Raw genomic sequence first — 24,267 nt, forward strand, 5'->3', positions numbered from 1 at the left:
TGAGGTTTTCAAAATTATGTATATTCGATAATAATCAAGTGGTACAGTTTGGTTATGAGGAATACAGCGGAAAACACATTTTGAAAATACCCGATATACTTGATTTTTTGTTAGGTTAACCTACCAAACCTAACCTAACCTAACCCAACCTCACCTAACCTAACCCAAACTAACAAATAATCCAGTATATCGGGTATTTTAAGAATGTGTTTTCCGCTGTATTCCTCATAACCGAACTGTATCAATTAAGTTTTGTATTGATTGTGTTGCAGATAAAACAAAATAATAAATAATGACGAAGAAATCTTATTAGACTTGTGTATGTTGCTAATATAAGCGTTTTTCTCTTCCCTACTGTAATATTGACAATCTCGTACGGTAACGTAGGGTTACATTAACGCAATGCACGGATTTTTTTAGGATCGTAAAGGAAAGGTTAAGATGGGATTTAAATTGCCTAGTATTTAGTCTTAGGTTATTTATTTATTCATCTCACCAGTGTCAATTTAAGGTAAGAATTTATTATGGACAATTTATTATATCGATATTTCAAATAATGTTTGAATATGGCAGTATCACTCGCTCTGTGCTCCATGAAACATGCTTGTATAACGTAATATATACTAAAGCGTGATACAAGTGTAAATATAACTATCAATTATATTGCGATAACCGCGTCTCGGCGGTGTTGCTAGATTCTGAATCTCACTCACAGAATTCCCCCACTGGGAATATCTCATTAAACTGCTGGAAAATCTAACACACTACTAAAGTGATATATTATCATAATGCATGAAAAGCGATAGAAACGCGGCTTGGAATGGTAAAATTCCATAGATATTAATCATCTCAGGTATCAAATAATTTAGAGTATACTTCGGTTTAAGATTGTAAATTATTCATATACATACCACCGGTTGATTCGAGTTACTATCGTAGTAGATTTTTGGGTTTCCACCGTGTCACCTTCTTCCTTCTTTACTCGACGTTTTGGGCTCGTTGCAGAGGCCATTATCAAGAGATGATATGTTTTATGATGAACATGTAGTGTCAAAAGGAATCCGATTAGCTAAGAGCAAACTTTGCTCAGAGTAATCTGTCAATCGTTACGACCAGGGACACCGGCTCGAATATTGGATTTTGATGATAGTGCCGGAAACCATGATGTTTTTAACGATAATCCATCATCCATATTAATATTTTCAGGGTTTCTATGGATTTCAATGGCCTCATTTACCAATCGTGCGAAATATTCTGAATTCCGACCAAATATCTCTTCAAAATCAAATTTGTGTCCTGTATCCATCGAGTGCTCGGCAATTGCCGACATCGTGTAATATTTAAGTCGGTATGCCCTCTCGTGTTTACTCACACGCTTCTTTACTGTTCTAGAAGTTTGGCCTATATACTTTTTTGGGCATACGCGACAGCTTAACTGGTATACACCTGCAGAGTCCAAAGGTTGTGAGTCCTTTACTGGTCTTAACATATTTCGGACCTTTGTCGATGTTGAGAATATTGTTTCGATTTCATGTTTCCGAAGTATCCTGGAAATAGTATCGGTGGTGTTTTTGATATAAGGTAGATAAGCCCCGCCTTTGAACGGTATCTCTTCTTCCTGACTAACTGGGTTAAGGTTGATTTTGCATTCGGTAAAGAAGGAAGAAGGAGACACGCTGAAAACCCAAAAATCTACCACGATAAAAAACAACCGCGAAAGCCTCAAACATCATATATCCCATGTAGGGTAGAAAAGTCGAAAATCAAGAATTTGTAATATACGTATTTGCTAGTAAGCCTGAACAATTTGTGGACTTAGCAGGGAAGATGTATATGTTACTATAATACTCTGTCTTTCCTCATTATAGGAAATCAATATTGCACGATAACATAACATACCTATAGCAATTAATACTCGTGCATGGCTTAATATATTATCCTAAAATTGACAATAAATCCATATTATTTAATTTCATAATAATAAATCTATCATTATAGTGTTTACGAACTATTTTTGGCAAGACGCGAATTTGATCACTTAATAGTAAAATGTATTAGGTAAAATTTTCCATTGGGATTTGCAATAGACTCAATACGTAAATCACGTAATATTTTTCGTTCTATATTGCTGTGATATATATATATATATATATATTTCTACAATTTATTTATACATCACGTGGGCCCTTAACATTCCCTCGAAATGTGTATATTTACAATTATAAATTAAAATTTGCTCCGCGGAGCATTATGTTGGTAGAGCGTCCGTCTCTAGAACCGTGAGGCCAGGTTCGATCCTCCGTCTGATTAAAAAATATACTTTTTTTTAAAAATAATTATGTTATTTTTTAGAAGAGAGTATTATTGCATTACAGTTATTTGCCAATGCGCCATACTACAACAAAAAACTAACGAACTAACGGAAAAGTATTTACAGAAACAGAATCATTGTCTTTTAACTATCTTTTAATATATTAATTAATGTATAAATACATCTGTAAGCAATTCCGCTATATTTGTCATGTTGTATGAATGTGCATACTACATGAAAATGCCAAAAGATGAAACAAAGATCGCCAAAAATAATACACATGTAATAGTACAAATTTTATATTAAATCAATTTAAATTATTATTCTTTATGTCATATCATTGATGGATATTTTTTCTTACAAGTACCTATGTAATTTGTATTATTTACGTTCATTGAATGACTATTTTGATTACTTTCTGAATTCGCTACTGCTAAGATGTGATTTTACAATGTTTCTATTAGGTCGTATTATTGTTTGTCCGGTGGTTGTTTATCCAGTACAAATCTTGCAATCGATGTTTAACTAACTTCCCGACTAGCTAGATATTTGAAACTTTTAGAATATATCAGAACACGATGCCAATGCATTCTTTTAATACTTTTAGCCATCTTTAAGTAGAATTGAATTAATTTTCAGTTAATTCTGTTTTGCATGAAAAGTTATTTCGGAAGAAATCCGTAAAAAGTTAAACACTATTATTGATTGCTAGAGGTCTGGGGTCCTAGCAACTAAATTATTAATATATACGTGCGTTACTATGGAAATCAATATGAATTGTCAAAATGACATTTCAGTATTCTATATTTATTCTGTATTTCTATCAAGTACAAATTTTTTTGATCGTAAGCTAGTCGAGTCAAGTTTATATGAATCAACAAAAAAATTAAAAACGTTGTATATAAAAAGTTCTTTTTATCTTGTAATTACTAAGAATTTCTGAAATGTCTCTCTAAAATAATAGATTTAAGTATGTAAAATTGCTGAATTAGTTCAGTAGTTGAATATTTCATTTATGAGACTCTATCATAATAATTCAAAAACTCATTTAAGATTTACAGAACAAAAAAGATACGCGAGCGCGAGTCTGATTTAAACTTGTCACATAATGGGTTTATTACTTGAATCTAGTTTGAATTTGGAACGTTTAACTCAAAAACAGTTGAAAGCTTATCATAGTCTTTTTGATTTACTGCTGTCATTGTTTTATTCGCTCGTGTAGTGGATAAAAAAACTTTTATTTTCACATTTGTGCGACATTCTAAGAAATCTCCATCGCTGAAGTTTGACGATTACGCCTCGAGAGGAAAGAATGGACGGAGAGTGAGGCAACTTATTCGTTGGATGGCTCCAGAGACAGCGCCATTTTATAACCGTACAATAAATAAGTTTATGACCCTTCCGATAGGGGCACTGCATGACGATTTTTGATATATCTTCACTCTACTTTAATGTTTCAAATAAAATACATAATTTTCAAAACACAATTGAGAAAATATATTATTATAACCAATAGAAAAAATCTTTTTTGGAATAAGTAAGACACCCAGCAGGATTGAACCTGCATCTGCATTGGGCGTGAAAACTCTCCGAAGCGCTTCCCAAATTGAGCTACGATTAGCTATCGACTTCTGTATTTTAAATCAAAGTAGGTATTACTTTAATTACTAGCCGACGTCACGGATTACTCCAAGATATTTTTGTTTTGTAACTTACGAGTAGTTTGATCATTCTAATTAATAATTTAATTAACTATTTTTTTTTATTTAACGAATAATTCACAAGATTTAAGAATGCACTATTCTAAGTATTCAGCATTCATAATTTTGAAAACACTGTATATGTAAACAAATGTATTATAACCAGTAAAAAAAACCTTTTTTGGACACCCAGCAGGAATTCAGGATCTTGGACGATTTGGCACCGGACAACTGGACGCCACGGAATTCGAAAATAAATAGACGTTAGGTACTTATAGGTACTTTAAAAAAAATATTCAATATTATTATTTATATTTCAATGATTATATTATGATTTAATAATTGGTAATAATGTAAATATGCAGACGTAAACAATGATTTAATTGTGCATATGTTTAAGTTCCAACGAAAAAAGAGTTTTTTATTGTATATAGAGCCTTAGGGATGGTAATTATCAATCCGCTATAAAGAATACATTATGTTAAGAGTAAAATGAATTCAAACTACTAAGTAGTAGATAGAAACTGATTAAAATACCTCGTCTACACGTGTCTACGACAGTGCGGCGTCCAATTGTCCGGAGGCCAGTCGTCCCATTCCCGGAATTGAACCTGCATCTCTCGGGTTTCGCGCCCATGCACATATACCACTATACTATAATCGTAATACTTAATTGCGACAAATTTTAACTAATGACTCTTAAGGCGATGTCTTTGGCCTAAATTACACATATAATGTGACTTTCACGCCATCTATTTATATTTACAGGCATCTACCATGAATTTCTAAAAATCTGTTACTAAAAACTTTGGTCGATTCCAACCAGATGGCAGTAAGTTACCATAATAAGTTGCAAGTATGATGAAATTGCCAGATGAAAAAAATCGCTAGACAAAAATTCATTTACATATTATAAGAATATAATATATTCTACTTACTATAATATTATTATATATATATACTTATTCAAATAATTATTAATTTTTTTTAAATAAGTACAATATTTTATTATATCGTATTGACATTTTTATGATAGTATATTATAATATATTGTAGGTATATAATTTGATCAAATTCAATTACACAAAAAACGTTGTTTATGGAATTACCTTCACTTATTATAATATAAAAAAGTTCTACTAGTTATTTTGTAATATGTGACAATCTAATTCACTGTGAATTGACACATATAATTTTAAATCGTCTGCCAAGAGTAAAAACTGGATTCCATTGATAACATTGACAATGTCACAAGATTTGATATAATACACGTGATATGATATAAGAAAATAAAATATAATCGCTAAGACACTTCGCTTTCTTCCATTTTTTGTGATGCAAGTGCTTTAATCGTATGTCCAATCACGAGAGTCCTTTTTGCTGTACGGCGTGGGTACGGGGAATTTGAAAAATAAAGTTAGTAAGCGTCCTTTGTAAACCGTGTACGGACCTGTGTAACTAATTGTAAAAACAAAATATGTAATGGACTATAAAGTAACGTTGTCCAACCAAATATTAAAATATATAACGCTAAGACCGCACGAGAAAGACTTAGTGTTTTATTTAATTTTACCAACATATATAAATCCTTTTTTTATCTTTTTTTTGTGAATCCGGGGTTCGATGGACACCTGAGCTAGCCGCTGGAACCCCGGGTATCTCAATTTCTTATCTCTGAAAACTGCTTGAGATTCATACAGGATAAGAAATGAGATGAATACAAATTGAAATCACCAATGATGGTTATACAATTATCAACTGGCAAGTTTTCAAAGTATGAAAAGAACGAATTATATGCATCGCGAGACGATCGCGGTGGAAAATACACGCAACAGTGAAAAATGACCCATTTCACCGTAATCGAATAATAACGACGTCAATAGCTGCAACAAAGTGACAGTCAACAACAGATATACTGTCTGGTCGGTCGGAGCGTACAGCAATGAGAACGCCACCACCTCTCTGCCCAAAATAAAAATTGCATTATAGTGAATTTTTTTTAGCTTTATAAGCTGGCGACCCCACAGAAAACCCGTCGCGTTCCGAGGTTGGGAACCCTTGGTCTAAACAGTCATCTCGCTCGAAAGTTTAGCTTTGCCAAGAAAAGTGCTGTTAAAACATAGCACTTATTGTAACAATTACAACAATTGGATACAAACCTTCCTTAGATAGCAGCGGGAAGCGTCTTGCGTACATAGTCTAAGGAATAGACACGCTGGATCCAAACACATGTTTGTGAAAAATTGTTTAGGTTTAGGAATCAGGTTATAGAAAGTATTGAGAATACTAGACGTGTTGAAAATAAATCTTGGTGAATATCTTCACCTTGGAAGTGAATAGAGGTAATCCACACAAAATTCAAAAACGTTTTTATTTGACCAAACAATTTTTGAAATACTTATTGGTTATAATTATTATTATGGTGAAGAAAAATAACTGATTTTTTTACAGGAACATGTATTTCCATCAAATTTGCTAAACAATCTAATACACAAATGACATCCGTGAAGCTCTATTCACTTCCAAGGCGACGATATCAGGAAAACATGTATAATAAATAGTAAAACGCATGCGTAGATTAGAAATGCTTTTTATTATCGCTCAAGTCCGACAATTCTAGGAATATATTCTGGAAGAATTGCCAAAGAAACCAAAATAACCACTAAATAAACTAACTATATATGGTATATAATTATATAAAAAAGTTCCACTAGTTATTTTCATTAAAACATTTTAGAATATAATAAATCATTGGTTACATTGTATAGCATTGTAAATTAATAATAATTATGAGATATCGTTATAAGCATAGAACACGAAAAATCTGAAAACCATCGTGAAAATCCACGAAACAAGCATGGCATGCATAAACAGCTACAAAAGAAGTTGTTTATTCTAATGAAGTTAATATAATAAGCAATATTATTGAAGTTAACCCACGAGCCATCACGTGGCCCTACATTGGTTGATGTGAAGCATCTAGTTCAGTTTTAGGCTGGGAATGCCCTAGGAAAAGATACCCAGGACTAAGGTTGCTACGCTCAAAGTGAGCTCTGACTGAGTTTAAAGAAGTTACTTTCTAATGCAAAGTTCCGGGGAGAGAAGAGCGCAAGGAAATTATTAAAATAAAAATAATTCTATTGTATATATAAAAAAATAATGAAGCTAATCATACGAACAGCAAAAATTACGTGTAGAGATCTTCACGCCCGCAGTAAGACGCCGCAAATTTTTTAAATGCAGGATAATTGGCCTTAGTAGCAACCAAGTCGGACGGCCCGATGGGCCCAACAGCTGGTTGGACCGACCTGAGCATCTCCTCCCGTTCGGGAGCACATTCTAAGACATTCCCAGAGGATGTGGTTGGCATCCTGAATTACCCCTCTGCATGGACATGTCGGACGGCTTACAAGTCCAAGCTCAAAGAGCTTGCCAGCGAACCCACCGTGTCCAATCACAAATTGATCGGTGTGATGGTCAGGAGTCAGATATTTGGTTATCTCCAATCGCCATTTAATGTCTGGAAAAAATTAAAATGTGTGCCGGCCCTTGGTTGATTCATTCCACCGTCACTGCCAGGTCTTCTATGCCGCGTCAAGCGTCAATAGACGTATAGTCAGGTTACTTTTTCAGCAACAAGGTATTCAGGGCAAGGTGAAAGTCACCAACAACGGCCTCCTCACCTTTGAGGAGCTTCGTTGACGGACCGCTGACCTGTATGTGCAGGTCAAGTGGAAGAATGCGGCCAGGACCGGAAGCGCGTCCGTTGAAGTTGATCGGTAGGCCTTTGTGATTTCTAAGAGCGCACTACGTAGTCTATCAGTTTTATGGATACGCGAAATTCCATGTCCAAATGTCAAGGAAAACTATGACATATTTATTGCGAGAATTATATCAGAAGTCAACATAAATTACTTTTTTATTTTCTTCGCTTTAGTTTGCAAATTATTTAATATAAACTCAGGTTCGCGAATTCTCATACCCCGTTGGATACGGCTATCAGCTAATTCTGGAAGAAGGCAATCATTAGAAAAACTTATCAAACGCGGTAGAACACGTGTCTCAAACTGTGGATCTGGCAAAAGTCGTATGATTTCGATTCCACTGTCGGCATATACAATTAAATCACAGTATTCCTTCTTCGCAATGTACAACTGTCCCTGTATTTGAAACCAATAATTATGTGATTCTTTTAAGTGAAGTACGGAGTTCACAATAGTTAAACATAATATATTGTTTTGTAATGCTGCCTCTAAAATTGGTTTGGAACCGATGGACGGAAGACATTTAACTTCTATCAACCCATTTTCCCCAATTAAACCGTCGGGGCTTGCTCCTAAAAATGGGAATTCCGTTCTTACAAAAAGACCACAAGGCATAACAGTGACTTTGTTTTTTGCTTCATATAAGGCAATAGCAGTGCGTTCATTTTTCCTGCCATACATTATATTCTTTGTCACAATATCACTTGGGAAAAGCATATTTTTAACAGTATTATGCCGTGGTGTCGTATTTCTCATTTTGAAAATATTCCCAAACTTAGATGCTGTCAAACGTTTATGCCTGGCATCAATCCACAAATAATTTTCACTTTGCCCTACTGTCGCCAACTGCAATTGCTTACAATCTGTATCGCAAGAAACCCCAGCCTGTAAAGATTCCATAATTTCTTTCATTTTCTCCTGTAAGTCCAACTGTGGAATATCTGAATCGGCAGCATGCGGGCCATATTCACAGTCAGCTTGGTTGCTTACAGGGACAGTTGGTTTTTTATACCTGGAAGTTAAATCTAAACGTCTCGCCTTAAGACGATTTTGACGATTTAGCCGACTAATAACAACACTTTTAATTATTCGACTAGGAGACATACCGGTTATATTTTTATGCATACCTAAAACATGTGCTGACCCCAGCGAATGAGCTAGTCCAGCACCATAACATCTACCCTTATAACTACTGCCTCTGGAGAAATCAACTCTTTTTCCACCTGTCAATTTGCTCACCAATGACATATAATTTTCTGCCGAGTTTGTGGTAACATTCGTTACCAGTCTATCAGCTTTTTGAATTATTCCGTCTAGATGGAGGCGTATACCTTTCATCATCAAAGATTTTTCCAAATATGGTACATTGTTTATATCAGGATGTGTCTTCTTGCAGTAATCTGCACGGCACTCAGAGTGTTCGCCAAATACATGATTGGGTCCATTTTTCAAATCCAACTTTAACTGAGTGATATTGCCTTCGCATCGTTTTATAGCGCATCGTGCAGCACTTTTGAGACGTTTAATCTCCTTCCGCAATAAACTTTGGCTTTTCGTATCGTATTTTACGTTATTACCCATCGTATAAAGTTTGCTAGTGTAGCATTTGACCATGTGATTCGCGCATTCCATTTTTTTAATTTTATACCCAAACGGTGCTCTCTCACGCACCCTAGCAAATACACTTGAATCACCATCCCCTATTAAAAATTTTACCCATACTTGATGTTTGTCAAAAATATAATTTAGTCCCTCAACTACAATGGTTTGCTCCATGCCTGTCGATGGTCCAGAAAAAAATATATTACACTCATGTTTCTTAGCTGGTTTTTTTTCATTGGCTGCGATGGTACAAATGTGGCAATATTTGTTCTTAACACCTAGGTAAAGAAGTTTTCCTGTTCGTTTTCCGATGATGCATGCCACTCCGGATTTGGCAGAAAAACTATGGCCATAACTCCTTCTTGACCAACCTCCGTCAACAATGACCGTTATATAGGGGTGTTTTTCATCAATTTCATTATTTTCTATAGCCAACTGTTTCTCGATCTCTATATCCTTCGACATTTGATCACACAAATGAGTTTTCCATGACTGGCCAACTTTTTTTTCATGCCTTTGGAACGTTCCGAAGACATGAATGGAATTCCCACAATACCGCATAATTCCTGTGCCTGACTGTAACCAATCCCGATATTTAAAGATCCCCAAACAAATGATGTATTAATCGTAGACGTTTGGGGTTCAGTTAATACTGACGCTGTTTTCTCACAACACCTGCATTCAAAATGCAATGTTGACTTAATACCGTCTCTTGTTTCTCTTTTTAGGACCATTTTTCATCCAGTGCATTTTAACGGATGACTAAAGACTTGTTCCATCTGTTTAAACAGGTATCCAATGTCGACGATGCGTCTGCCAGAAGGCATAGAGCTCTGGATGTCTTCGTCGACACAATTGTACTCAACGACTAAAGGTGGTAGATTGTCCGAATCATCTGTGATGGTTATATCCAAATCATTATATATTACCGGAACAGGTTCGATAACCGATGGTTTAGGTCCAGTCGTTTTCGAATACGTTTTCAATTTTTTCGGCCAACAGCTCTGAATGTCTTCACAACTCTCAAGTCTTACACAATAATTGTGCTCATCTGTCAATACTGGAAGATTGTCTGGGTCATCCGAGATGGATACATCACTATTTATCACCGGAATTGGTTCACAAGCAACGGCTGTGTTGGATGATACTAACTTCCGTTTCCTAAAATATTCATCAAGACTTTCCATCAATATTTTGGTAGTTTTAGATAGTTTTGTATTTTTTATAGTGTAGGACTTATATTTTTTAACACTTACACATGGCACATCCATAATTATTAATAAAATATAGGTACTAGATCAATATGTAACAAAGATTTATATTCACTTATCACACACCTCTGGTATTCACTATTTAATTAAATTACACTGAATATGAGATGTAATTTAAACACTCACAATATAATTTATCACAACAATATCACGTAATTTGCACTGAGTAACATAAATTATATAAAAATGCATAAAACAAGAATAACAACACGCCAAACGTCAGTAGCTACAACATAACCTAATAAAATAATTTTGGTTGCAGAAAATCATACAATGTGTGATTTCTTCACCAAAAATCAATCAATAATCACACGACCTACTTAGTAACGAAAATGTTACTGATTAGTCAATTAATTTATAATTAATTAAAATTATTACAATGTGGTGATTATTGATGGTGCTGCCATGTCAAAATGCGAGATTTGTTTATTTTTATCATAAATAATGGTATAAAATAGTTGTAATTTAAGCAAATACTAATTGAAAATAATTTTCAGTATCAAATTTTGAATATAGGCAGGTTCCTACGTATATTAAGTAAATATTGTAATTTTAATTTGTTAAGTTATTTTTATTCATATGGCAATTTCGCATAGAAGTTTAACACAAACTGATTTTTGCAAATCTTCAGAGAAAAATGTTATTTTGTCTTGTCTATGTGTGAGTTTCATTTTCAACGTCATGTTATGGTTGTGTGTGTATTTTGTATGAAGATATTTTGTTTCCAAATAATTCCACGACGGCAGCACTATACGGCCAAGCGTCGGCTAAGTGTTGTCAGCATGTTGCCAATTCGAGCAATTATTATGGTTTCGATTTCTATCGATTCGTTAATATACAAAAATACAAGATTAAATTTAAATAACTGCCGTAAAAATTAATAAATAATATTTTTAATAGAAACGCTAATCGTTTTTTGCGATAAATTGCGTCTAAACCGACATATTTCGATTTTAATTGCATGCTTTCTAACCTCTAAATCGATGTTTTTTAAATTTAAAAAAAAAGATATAAGGATATAATAAATTCCAATTTACGTTTAGCGTTTCGCTAGGTAATAGATTTAGGTATATTTTTATCGTAATTTTGATAATAAATCTTATGTCATTCATTCTTACCACCCGATAGAAATGTACCGAATTTGACACGTATTTTTGGTATATGGAACTCCACGATACATCTTAATTTTTTATTTTATTTTTCTCATTACTTTTGAATATATATCTACCGATTAATAAACTTTTCTAGCTATTTTTCGATAACAACTTTACCTAGAGACATCACCTTAATACTCTCTGAAGTGCTTTACAAATTGAGTTACTATTGGCGATCGGCTTTTGTATTTTAAATCAATGTATGTATTACTTTAATTACTAACCGACATCACTGATCACTCCAAGATTTTTAGTTGTAACATACTTGAACGTGCTAATAATTTTGATTAACTATTTCTTTTTATTCAACGAATAATTCATAAGACTTAAGAATGTAACATAAAATTCTTAAATCTTGTGAATTATGTGAGGGTGAGTTTAGGTGGACGCTATTTTATAAATCCTTAAAATAGGGTCTCCTAAGCAACCTCGGTGTCTATAGATGTATATTTGTATTTTCACTGCTTTTGTATGTTTATATTATGTTCTCCTTTTTTATTTTCATTTTTATTGTTTTATTACTTTTTTTTTATTTATAATTATGTTTCATTTCATATTGTGAACGTCTTAAACCTATAATTTGTAATGTCCACAGTATGTTAAAAAATAAATTGAAAATTGAACTTGAACCTACGTCGGTTTTTTTCAATTATTTTATGAATATTTGTATTTTTTAATTGAATTGGTATTTTCATTCAGTATTGCAATCCCTTTTTTTAACCATGTAATGGTCATGAAATCATTGCAATTTCTCCTCGACGACTAAATCGACTGCCGACAAATTATCGATATAATTTTATGATTTCTAATATAATCGATTTTAAAAAAATGTTTATTTGAATATTTATTTTTCAAATGCCAACGTAGAATGTTTAAGTCAGGTTTTTGTAATAATTACATGACGTATTACAATTTTAATTAAACTAGTCTAGAAAAAATGCTGCAAGTTCATAAAACAATACCTACATCAATAATTTAATTTTGCAATGATATAGAGAATTTTAACAACTACGCGATTACTGCTTATATTTCTCTATTATTTCGATGCAAACGTTTTGAATTTTATTTTCAATAAAATTTATAACCTCTGAAGATTAGCTAACTAAACATAAATATTATTATATATTATACAAAGCCAATACTAACATAAAAATATCTATCTTTCGAAAAAATTATATTATGTTTTATTCATAAAACATTTGATATGGATACTAGGTGTGTATTCGTGTATCGAAAATTACGATGTTTTGTTTTTTACCCGAATATCCTCAAGTGGAAAGACATAGACATCCTTGACTTGGTCGGCCCATCTAAAGAGAGTTCTTCATTGTTCTCTCCGACTTTTGATACCAAAAATGATGATTATTTTTAGATATTACCTACTATCAGTATTAAATTCTTGGTTTCTCATTATTAATTATTACTCATTGTATAGCTACTAACTGATAGTAGCATTTTGAATATTGTACTTAACATAAAAAGAACTTTTCTACGATAACCTACTCAAAATAAAATCGTATTAATATACATAATCTTTTATAATTATTAAATCAGGCGTTTAATAACAAAACCCGATAAGGTTACATAATTTTATAATTAATATTAAATTCTACAGGTTTTTAAAAGGTTTGTCGATAGCTATTTCGGTTGTAACACCATTATCAAGACTATTCAGATAGGCCGTTTGCCTTTGCTTAAATACTATACGTGTATAGATAGAGACAGAATACATTTTCTTATTCGTTCCAACAATATTATGAATTTGTACACTTATTATTAATTGTAATATTATTAATACTTTGAAAACCCTAAGTGGGTTTTTTAATATCAAAATTTACAAAATTTATCAAAATTACAGTGTTTGAGTACTTTGGTTATTTATTGACATTAATAATCAATTAAAATCTTATTAGTATAATTGTCTTAATCGTGTGTTTAAATTATATTTAATAGTGGCAACGAATGCATTACCAAATTTTTATTAATTATGTGATTACTTTTGGATAATTCGACAAACATTTTAAAAACCTGTAGAAATTAATATTAATTATATTTTCATTTCTTGTAAAATGGAATTCTACCAAGTAAATGCTAACTCAATTAATAACATAGTATTATTATCAAAATCTTAAAAAAAATACGCCCATGTTGTATGATGTCTTCTTATTCTTCTAAAACACCCCAAAATTACACGAAAAAAATATTTGAAAACAATAATTTACAGAAACCGATTATTTAAAGTGATATAAATATATGTTGATACGTTCGAATTAATCTGTCATTGATTTGTTGTAAAAAAAGGGATTATTCTACTAATAAATATATGCATACTTGTTATGCCTGACTCACAAAAACGTGATTTTTCATAAACATTAAATTGTGGACATAACGGTTTATATCATATAGAAAATTAAAAATCTTTAATTTATCTATATTTATTTAAAAAAAATATATTCAAGAAGGAAAATAGATCACATGAAAAATCATTAAAATCAAAAATATTAATAATTAGGTTCTAAATAATTTTTAAGGAGGTTGGATCCAATCACATATTTTTAAGTTATTTGGGTAGCGCTTTAGCCACTGATTATAAATATTTCTGATGCTTATAAAGGAGACATATTAATTTTTAATTTTACAAGTTTTCTTAAAAAATATTGTGTTTGTAGATAGGATAACAGCTAAGCTTTGCGACACTTAAATTCTTCACAGAAAATCTTTATATCTATATTTTATATTAATATTAAATTTAAAAAAATGCCATGATCTAGCAAGTTTGTTATATTTGCACCAATTTCATGTACGTAATATTTAACTCTCCCGTTACTGTAAGGTTACCTTATGTTTCCCAGCCCATTAAACTGTAAATAGGATTTCAGTCAATATGCACTTCATCATATTTATATTTAGGCTATGTCTAGAATCAATAATTTTACATTTAATTAGAAAGTTATTATTTTTAAAACTGATAGCATTATATGGTAAATATATACCTTGATAGATATCCAATTACATTGCAAACAAAAGAGATATATCAAAAAGTATATGCGACAAGGAGAGACAAATGCTCAATTATTGTGAGGAAGAGATATGGAAATTAGAGGTGATATCAAGATAGTATTATGATTATGATTATAGTTATAAACATCGTTCAGTAACCTAAGGTGACATAACCGGAATGGACGGAATCTATCAGCATTACAAAATAAAGGTTAAAAAACTAAATACAATAACATGTTAATTAACAAATAAAAATGGTAGTTTGATTTATATTAAAAAAATGTCTCAAGGGTTCCGACAAACAAAAAATGGTTGGGAATCCCAAAAAAAAAACTAAATACAATAATATATTAATAAACAAATAGAAATGATTTTTTGATTTATATTTTAAAAATGTCTCAAGGGTTCCGTCAAACCAAAAAGGTTAATATTATAATTCAGCATAGAGTCTATGTTCTATGCTGAATGATAATATTTAAAAATAGAATGAAGAACAGAAAAGAATATGCCATGTCGTATACATCCATGAAATTCTTTGATTCGCTGATTTTTGACTAGATTTTACTTGCTTAGACCACCTGTTTTTTTTCCCCCGATCCTAATAGAATCATATGGGCCTCCACAGAGTAGAGGTTTGTATTAACAGATGATGTTTTTTTTTACGAGAAATGGATGTCAGCCACTTGCTCAACCTATTAGGTCCATACCCTGACTCACACACAAATTGAAAAACAATATGTGTACTTGCCAGACACAGGATTCTAACCTGGGACCCACGGCGTGATAGTCGAACGCTTAAGCCGCGTAGCCACCGTGGCTGAAGATACTTAAAATCAAATCGTGTATAAGTTAAATTCACCACTAGTAATTTGTTATTCGTTCAAATTATTAAGAGTCGAAGACGCAACGCTGCGAAAAAAATCCGTTCAAAGAAAACAACATGAAGTCAAATTTAATAGACCACGAAGCCAGGCAGATTCCGCGCGATGGCGGAACGGGGGCCTGTCTCAAGACGCACATCGGTTGTGATATGTAAAACGTAATCCGCAGGCATTGTCTGTTCGCCTGGCGTTACATAATAGTGAATAAAACGACTCGCGCGCGCCATTTTAGAGATTTATTGGCTTGTCGTGTGTGCACGGTGGGGGTTGTAAATATCAACCAACGTATATCATTGAACATTTTTCTGCTTATCTATTGCTAGAATTTTAATGTATACAAGCATACATACACCCACACGCACGAAAATATACACAGCCACCCACACATAACATTACAGTTGAACTTGGGACCGATTGAATTTGCTCGTTATAAGCATTACTCGTTATATTGTTATATAACATTTTTCGCGCCACGTTATATTGAAAAAAATCTGAAAACCATCGTAAAAATCCCCAAAACAAGCATGGCATTCACAAACTACAAAAGAGGTTGTTTATTGTAATGAAGTACTGAACCGCCGGCGCTGGTACTTCACAAATCTTGGATTTTTTGCATGCAATTTCAACCATAGGCGAGAATACTTTTTCAATGTTGTCGGCGAAAACACCAATTAGATACCTACTTAGACATCCGGCGGTATCGGTCTAGTTAACTGTCCGGTCGGATTTTATTGCTTAGGGTCGAAAATGTTGTTTTTAAATGATCGACACATTAACAGTTTTGCTCCGTATACCCGAGAAGTAGTTCATTATAAAAATGAATAAATGTATAGAGAAAATCATAAACTAAAATGTTGTAGCTTAGCCACTGGGGAATGCCAAAAGAAATGGCGTATTTCAAAAAAACTCTACCTTATTCTTAGGTCAATAATTATTATAAAGCAATCATTATTCGTAGGATGTTTATCACACTTGAATGGTCAAAGACATAGCTTATAATGAGTATCTTCAGAATTATCTTCAAATGTGTTAATCTTGCCCATTTTTTGAATAATAAAATGCCTAATTATTGTCAAATTTGGGATGACAGAGATTATCAATATAATTTTTTATCATAATTATTTTACTATAATAATGTCAATATAAATTATATTGATAGTTTTATAAATGCGTTTAAAAATTAATAAATGTATAAAATCTTAACACCACTGCACATGGATGTACTGAAATATTACTATATTCTAAAACATTAGAGCGAGAGGTTTAAAAGAATACTATTTTATGTAATAAAAATACTTTATGCAGCCATCAAATGTTTGAAATAAATATAAAGGATAATAAAGGCTTCAAAATTATATAAATCGATTATCTACAACGTTTAAGGTATGTCCAGGATCATTCTTTGAAAATAGAACAAAAGCTCCATTTTGACCTACGCTGAGCATGTCCCCCCTTAAAATGGAATTTCAAAAAACACAGACTGTCAATCACTATGTCTGACAATCGCGTACGCTTTTGAGACACAAAATTCCCTGACGTTGCAAAAATTGCGCACATTTTGAGTTGACGTTGGCTTAATTGTGTTAAATGCTCCGATCAGTCTTTGAACTTTTTGTGTTTCCTGTCCAGTTTTTTCATATAGAAAATCGTTTTTTCAATTAGTATTTGATAATAAAGAAATCCCGAATCCCGAGAAAAAATTCTCGCCAATTCTAATTTGTTAAATGATCAATTATATTTTGTGTCTTCTCCATTATTATACCATATTTAATATTTGGGATTGTTATAACATAACTTTATATATTGTACATTATTTATTATTTTAATTTTTATATAATTTTGACTCATATTTTGGTTGTATTTGTTAGGTATTCGATCTCACTTCAATTGATAATATTGTTTATTTTATTTTTTATAAATTTGTATTGTAAATTTTGACTAATCATAATTATTTGTTGATATTAATGTTATTATAAGTGTAGATTGTTTCATATTTTGTGGTTTGTTAATATTTAAAATAATTTGTTTAATGCCCCTGACGTAGTATGAAATATTAATGTCCAACCTCATTAGTTTTAAATTAATCTGTTATTGGGAAGGTATTATTGGACGGATAATTATTTATGTACCTATTGTTATATTATTTATATCGCTTTGGATTTTGTTTGATAAATATTGTTTAAAAAAAGTATTCAGTTGAAAATGTCCCACTGAGGCAGACGAAACCGGTCCTAATATATTGATTAAATGTAGAATAAGTACTACATTTCATTTATTTCATTAAATATAGTTATATAGTTTCATTAAATAAAAACAACAATTTTTAGAATCGATCATAGTAAAACGAATAAATTTTATCAATGTATTTCAGTGTATAATTATGTTCTCGTAATAACTAGGAATAGTAAAACATAATTTTATTCAAAACCGACAATTTTATGACTGATGTGTGTAGATATTTCATATTTAAATATATGCCACAAGAAAGCAATAATTAAATAAAAATGAATAAAAAAACAATGGCCCGTGAAGGATTCGAACCTTCAACCTCCAGAATTTAGCAGTAAAGTGTGGCGCTCTAACCTATTGAGCTAACGGGCCGACCTCCTACACCGACATTAAATTTCTTATGAATTAGAAAAATGAGTCATTGCTAGTTCCTTGTTTAGTAGGATAGATATTAATTATAATACACGACGTATATAGATTGATTTACTCCACACTAATACAATGGTCAAATAAAACGCCTACGCCAGAAAACGATGAAGTATTTTATAATGCGTTTACCTTAGTTTTATATTTTAAATATACACTGAGTTAATTGTAAATAATAATGTTATTTTTTATGACAGTCAAAAGAATTTTTTTATGTTTGTAAATGCGAAAAATTCGAATTTGGTCAATACAATATTCTCAACTGCATAATTATTGTTACCCTGAGAAACGATTAAATTTGTACGCACTCAAGCTAAATGATTCAAGTATTTCAGTGTAATTGGTATGGTGTGGAATGGACGAGAATTATGAATGAATGAAAACCTGGTGCATGGGTGTTTCTTGGGGTGCTGGCCTTCTGTTGGTGTACTGAGTTAAACTACGTAGTATTCATATGGTTTATTCGGAAAACCTGTAGTACCAGCGTATTATGATGAAGTTCTACGAAGTTGATGGATCGATGTTGCCAATGCTGTGACATTGAAGTCCACGAGGTAGTCGACGTGGTTTGGTCGATGTGGCGTGGTCGGTATGTATTTGATGAATGGTGATATCATGAGGTCATAGTACTGGAGCTATGTTCATGCTCAATTTCGTGATACTCCATGTTGAAAAAAATTGGTGGTTCACGTGTTATTGATTGTCCGAAGTTCACTTTTGTTATATTCTGTATGCTGTATCTACAATATATCTATGATTGAGTCTTTGAGCCTGGATCGTTTTATTTATATTTATTTTTGTTATATTTATTAAGTGTTGAAGTTTTATACGCCGATATTTGTGATTAACATATTTTTGGCTTGGTTTAATCATCCATGACGTGTCTGTCATTTTTTTTTGAAGTTAAGAATTTGATTTTTACGCTATTATGTTTTCACTTTATTTATGAAATTTATTATGTAAATGCTGTTTGTTCATTAAAGGGGGAACTAATTTGTAGCTGTTTATTTAATTTAGGGTGTCATCAATTTGTAATGTCTGGTTGGGCCATTTATATTCCCATTCCACTACTTATCTCTTCACCCACCTCCTAATCCCCAGTGTTATTGTCACCAGACAATCAATAAGCAATTACAGGTCATGAGAGACGGTGTTATAAAGAACATTGAGTTGCATCTCGATAGCGGGCGTGAGCGGGCATCTAATAGCTTTCCGTCGCTTAAGTGATTGACTCAATAGATACAGACTCATTCAGAATCTATCATCATCATTCACATTCATACACCCTCACATATAATCCATAAAATTGTGTCACAAATTGCGTGAGTGTACAAACCGGGTGACCCAAAACAACTAATGCGTATATGTAGGACCCGTGACAGAGCCAGTACGCGTCAGCCCTCAAGTCATCATAAAGGTCAGTGCCTCGTATTCTGGTTCATCACCCCCTTCTCTTATATCCGGAATTCCTGCATCATCACCTTTCAAATAATAATTACAATCGACTTAAAAAGCTCAACCAGTGTTCATAAATGTGAGTCGCCATTTTGTAGTTGTTTTATGAACTACATTCAGGTACGTTTTAATATGTGGAGTCAGAATTAATTAATTAGACAGAACTGATATTCATTGATGTTTTATTGTTTGATCATGATCATATTGTTTTAAATGCCACTGAAATAACAATGTAATATTAGTAGAAATTATAATACTAGCGTTGGTAAAATATCCTGTGGATATTATATTACTATAAATATTGTGGTAAAGATTTGAAGAAAAGTCACCATTTTGCTTTCCGTAAGAATTTTTACTCTTAAAATAGGTATCTACCTATATTTAGTATGACTATACAAAAAAAAAATCATCAGCAACGTCCAATAACGGATATGACACAGAAAGCAGAATATGATTATAAGATGATTTTCTTGAAAATATTTCTTTTATTATTCTGTTACCACGTTTTTATTAGTTCGTATTCTTGTTTGTCCAGTACAATTTTTTTATTGTTTGTCCAAGATTTGTATTGGACGATTGAAGATTTTAACTAACTTCCCGAGTAGCTAGACATTTGAAACTTTTAGAATATATTATCAGAACACGACGACAATGCATTCTTTTAATACTTTAAACCATCTTTAAACAGAATTGAATTCATTTTCATTTAATTATGTTTTGTATGGAAAGTTATTTCGGAAAAAAAATGTAAAAAGTAAAACACTATTATTGGTTGCTAAGGGGATCCTAGCAACAAAATTATTAATGTATACGTACGTTACTATGGAAATCAATATGAAATGTCAAAATGACATTTCAGTATTCTATATTTATTCAGTATTTCTATCAAGTACAAAAAAAAATATTTATTAATACATACAATTGTCAAGTTTATATGATTCAACAGAAAATTAAAAAAAGTAGGTATATATAAAAAGTTCTTTGTATCTTGTAATTATTCATCAATTAATTTCCATATTACATGTTTATTATCGAAGGCGAGTAATTATAATTGAGAATAATTTAAATTAAGGGCTCAGGTGTAGAAAATGAAGAATGGGGAAATAAATAATGGTATGCAAGGTAAGCCTGAATAATGTGACTAGCATTTTTGGTAGTTATAAATAAATAAATGAAATTTCGGCTAGTGCAACGTGTGACGGTTAAAAAGCACATTATAAAAACAGATAGAAAAGTCTATGGAGTTAAAAAAACTTAAGACATATTCAGAGTGGAACTAGGGTAATTTCAAAAGGAGCTAAGTGTTTCTTGGCTACGGAATGGCCATTATATGAATGCTAATGTTTGAAATTTTTCCCAGGTTCAAACGAATGCAGGTTCCATTAAGGCAAAGAAACTGTTGTTTTCAGGTGTTTGAAGTGTGCAATGAAACTTAATTATTACTGAACAGATTGGTGTGCTTATATAAATTGTGTATATTCATCAGGGCGAAGCTAAGTGTTGTGAATTTACTGGAGGCATTTAGAGACAACATACGAAAATGTCAAATAATTACATTTTACTGACAGTTTATAATATTATTGTTACCTACATAATATAATTACCTACCTACATCAAAATAAAATAGTTTAATTAATTCTCAAATATACTTACAATCTACCAAAACACTAACACAATGTTATAAAATGTACATTCGTTGAACAAAGTTATCTTATTATTAAATAGTATCATGTATAATTAAAATATTATTAGTTATTTCAAGTTTCAGCGTAAAGTTGGTGATAATTTATGGTATAGAGTCTGCGAAAGGTAATATTATATCTTTAGGAGTAACGAGAAGATAAGTTACAGCGCTGACCAAACAGCCTCTAATGACGCCGAGAGTGAATAGACAACGTTGGACCCGGCTTGGATACTAATTGCGGAACTTCAAGGAAATTTCAACATGACTTACAATATGTTCTTTAAGCCAACCAGATTCCGGCATCCTGAAAGGCCACTACGGGATGCTGGCATGACCGAGTTGTTAACCAGCAACAGGGATTATATGAGGTGGCATGTTATATCCATACGATTCAACTACTAAGGGGTGGCGTAGTCGAAGAGAAGAATTTATGATATTTAATAATATTTAAGAACATTATAATTTTGCAGCATCCCTAACTAGCTTAGTTATAATAAATTGCCAAAGCTCCTTGAAAAGTTACGAAGTCAAGATTATCAATAATTACTACTTAATCTTGAGATGTTTATAGCTCAGCCTAACATCAATGCCTTTTTGTGAATACACATGTTTTTGAGAGTATGTCACTAGCAAGTATAGATTATAATATATCACATGGAACAAGTTAACGTCATGTAATATTATGCACCTAATACTTTTTTTTTTTTTTTTAACAACCATGCCCTTGCTTTTTCATACAAGGTGGTTGGAAGGGTTATTTGCATTGCTGTGCAGTTAATTATGTTCCTCCATTTATATCTTTTTTTAGCCAGAATTAAAGATCATGTGTAGTGTTATTGTGTTGTTTTGTTATTTAGTATTTTGTAAGGTTTTTGGAGATCAATTTCATAGTCATTGAGTTTTGACAGTCCATCGCTTCTTTTATAGTATATGGCAGTCGTTGATGACATGCCACACAGTTTGAGCTGTGTAGCCGTCACATGAAAACACTTTCCCATTATGAATAATAAGTACTTTTTGATTGTTTTTATAATCATTAATCTTACATAAATGTAATAACAGTGTATAAATATACAGCCAAATATGCCTAAGTTAAAACTACGTGGCTTAATAAATAAAAAAATAAGTTTTCTCGGCATTTTTAATAATAATTCATAAACGATTAAGACGATTATCTACCCCAATAAGAAGACTGTAGAGAATAAAAAAGATGAAATACCATCTTACGTAGGTAATCAGTTTTTATTTTAGTGTTTAGGAAATCGTATGTAGTTTTTTTATGATAATAAAAAAATATAACCCCAGGTAGATTTCGATATGGCATTTTTTTGTACTCAGAAGATATATGTATTTTTTTTTTCTTACTTACTTTTCCACAGTTGTTGTAGTCATCGCCAAAACTTTGTTTGTAAAAATTTACGCCTCGTTACAGAGATGTGACAGTCTGAATGAAAATATGTAACCAGTGGGAATACAATAAAGTGGAAGACGCTCAAGTACAAATAAGTATTTGTCATAGTCACAGCCGTGATTAGCGGATGCGGGGAAAAAATAATTCACAATGAAATATGACAAAATGGCGGGGAAATAAATTACGGTTGATGACGCAAATTAGAACAGATGATGGTGCTTAAATAAGTATTAAAAAATATAAATGTTTGTAGCCAAAAAAGTAAGCAATATTTTGTACTTTAATTCTAATTAATGACAAACAAATAATTTCTGTACAAGATGTGCTGAGGATTAAATGAGTATAAATGATAAACTTCATTAAAAATGAGTAAGGAGTAGTTTTCAGGGGTGCCGGACAAAATCCCGAAGGCCAAAATCCCGAATGGCCGAAATCCCGAAAAATAAAAAAATATATAAACAGTAATAATTGCGCAATCGCAAACTTTACAAGAGAGATAAAAAAACAATTTTACGTAGAACAAATGGGTTTTTGTCTCTCCTGTAAAAAACTGCGCAATTTGAACACTTATCTTGAATTGCGTTTCGCAATCAGTTTTCAAATCTCAATATTTATCTGATGTTGCGTAAACAGATATAAAAAATATTCAGTTATTAAAAATCATTTGTTACTGATAATATGTCGCTATACGCTACCCTGCCGTCGTGGGAGTGAAAATATAAAAAAAAAATATATTATTCACCAGAAAAAAATACAATTTGGCAGTGCCACCTGTCAAGATTATTGGATGTGACTTAGTTCTGGAACATAAATTATTTTTTATTAAAATTTCATTTAGAATTTATTATTGCCTTGCCTTTCCGCGAAACTGTCACAATTTAATTATTGTAATGTCATTAAATACTTATTCGATATGCTAGTACTGCACTGTAAGTAGGGATTCCAATCCCGGGATCCCGAGCTATTTTCGATACCTATGAATCCCGGGATTGATAAACATAATCCCGTAACTTTCGGAATTGATTTTTTTTATCAATTTTTATGGAAAATAAAATAAAAACGAAAATATAACAGAAAAAATACTATAATAACAAATATTAGAAATAAACTGAGTTTGAATGAAGAATTATACCCATATGTAAGTTGCCGATTCATTTTATTTTTTCACATAAATTAATAAAAATGAGAAAGATGGGGGAAAAAACAATGCTTCCCACTTTTAACAAAGTAATTCCACATGATATACATTTTACGGCAGTTTCGTATTTGGGTGACTAATTAGATTTATGAAGCGGAAAGTCCATAAGTACATCATGATTATCTTAACTATTTTAAATCTCGCTAACCCATTCATTAAGTCTTTACTGTCAGAAACAGCA

This window comes from Rhyacophila brunnea, unplaced genomic scaffold (genome assembly GCF_057557595.1).
Source record: "Rhyacophila brunnea isolate RB1 unplaced genomic scaffold, BYU_Rbru_1.0 scaffold_11, whole genome shotgun sequence".
In the NCBI taxonomy this organism is placed as follows: Eukaryota; Metazoa; Arthropoda; class Insecta; order Trichoptera; family Rhyacophilidae; genus Rhyacophila; species Rhyacophila brunnea.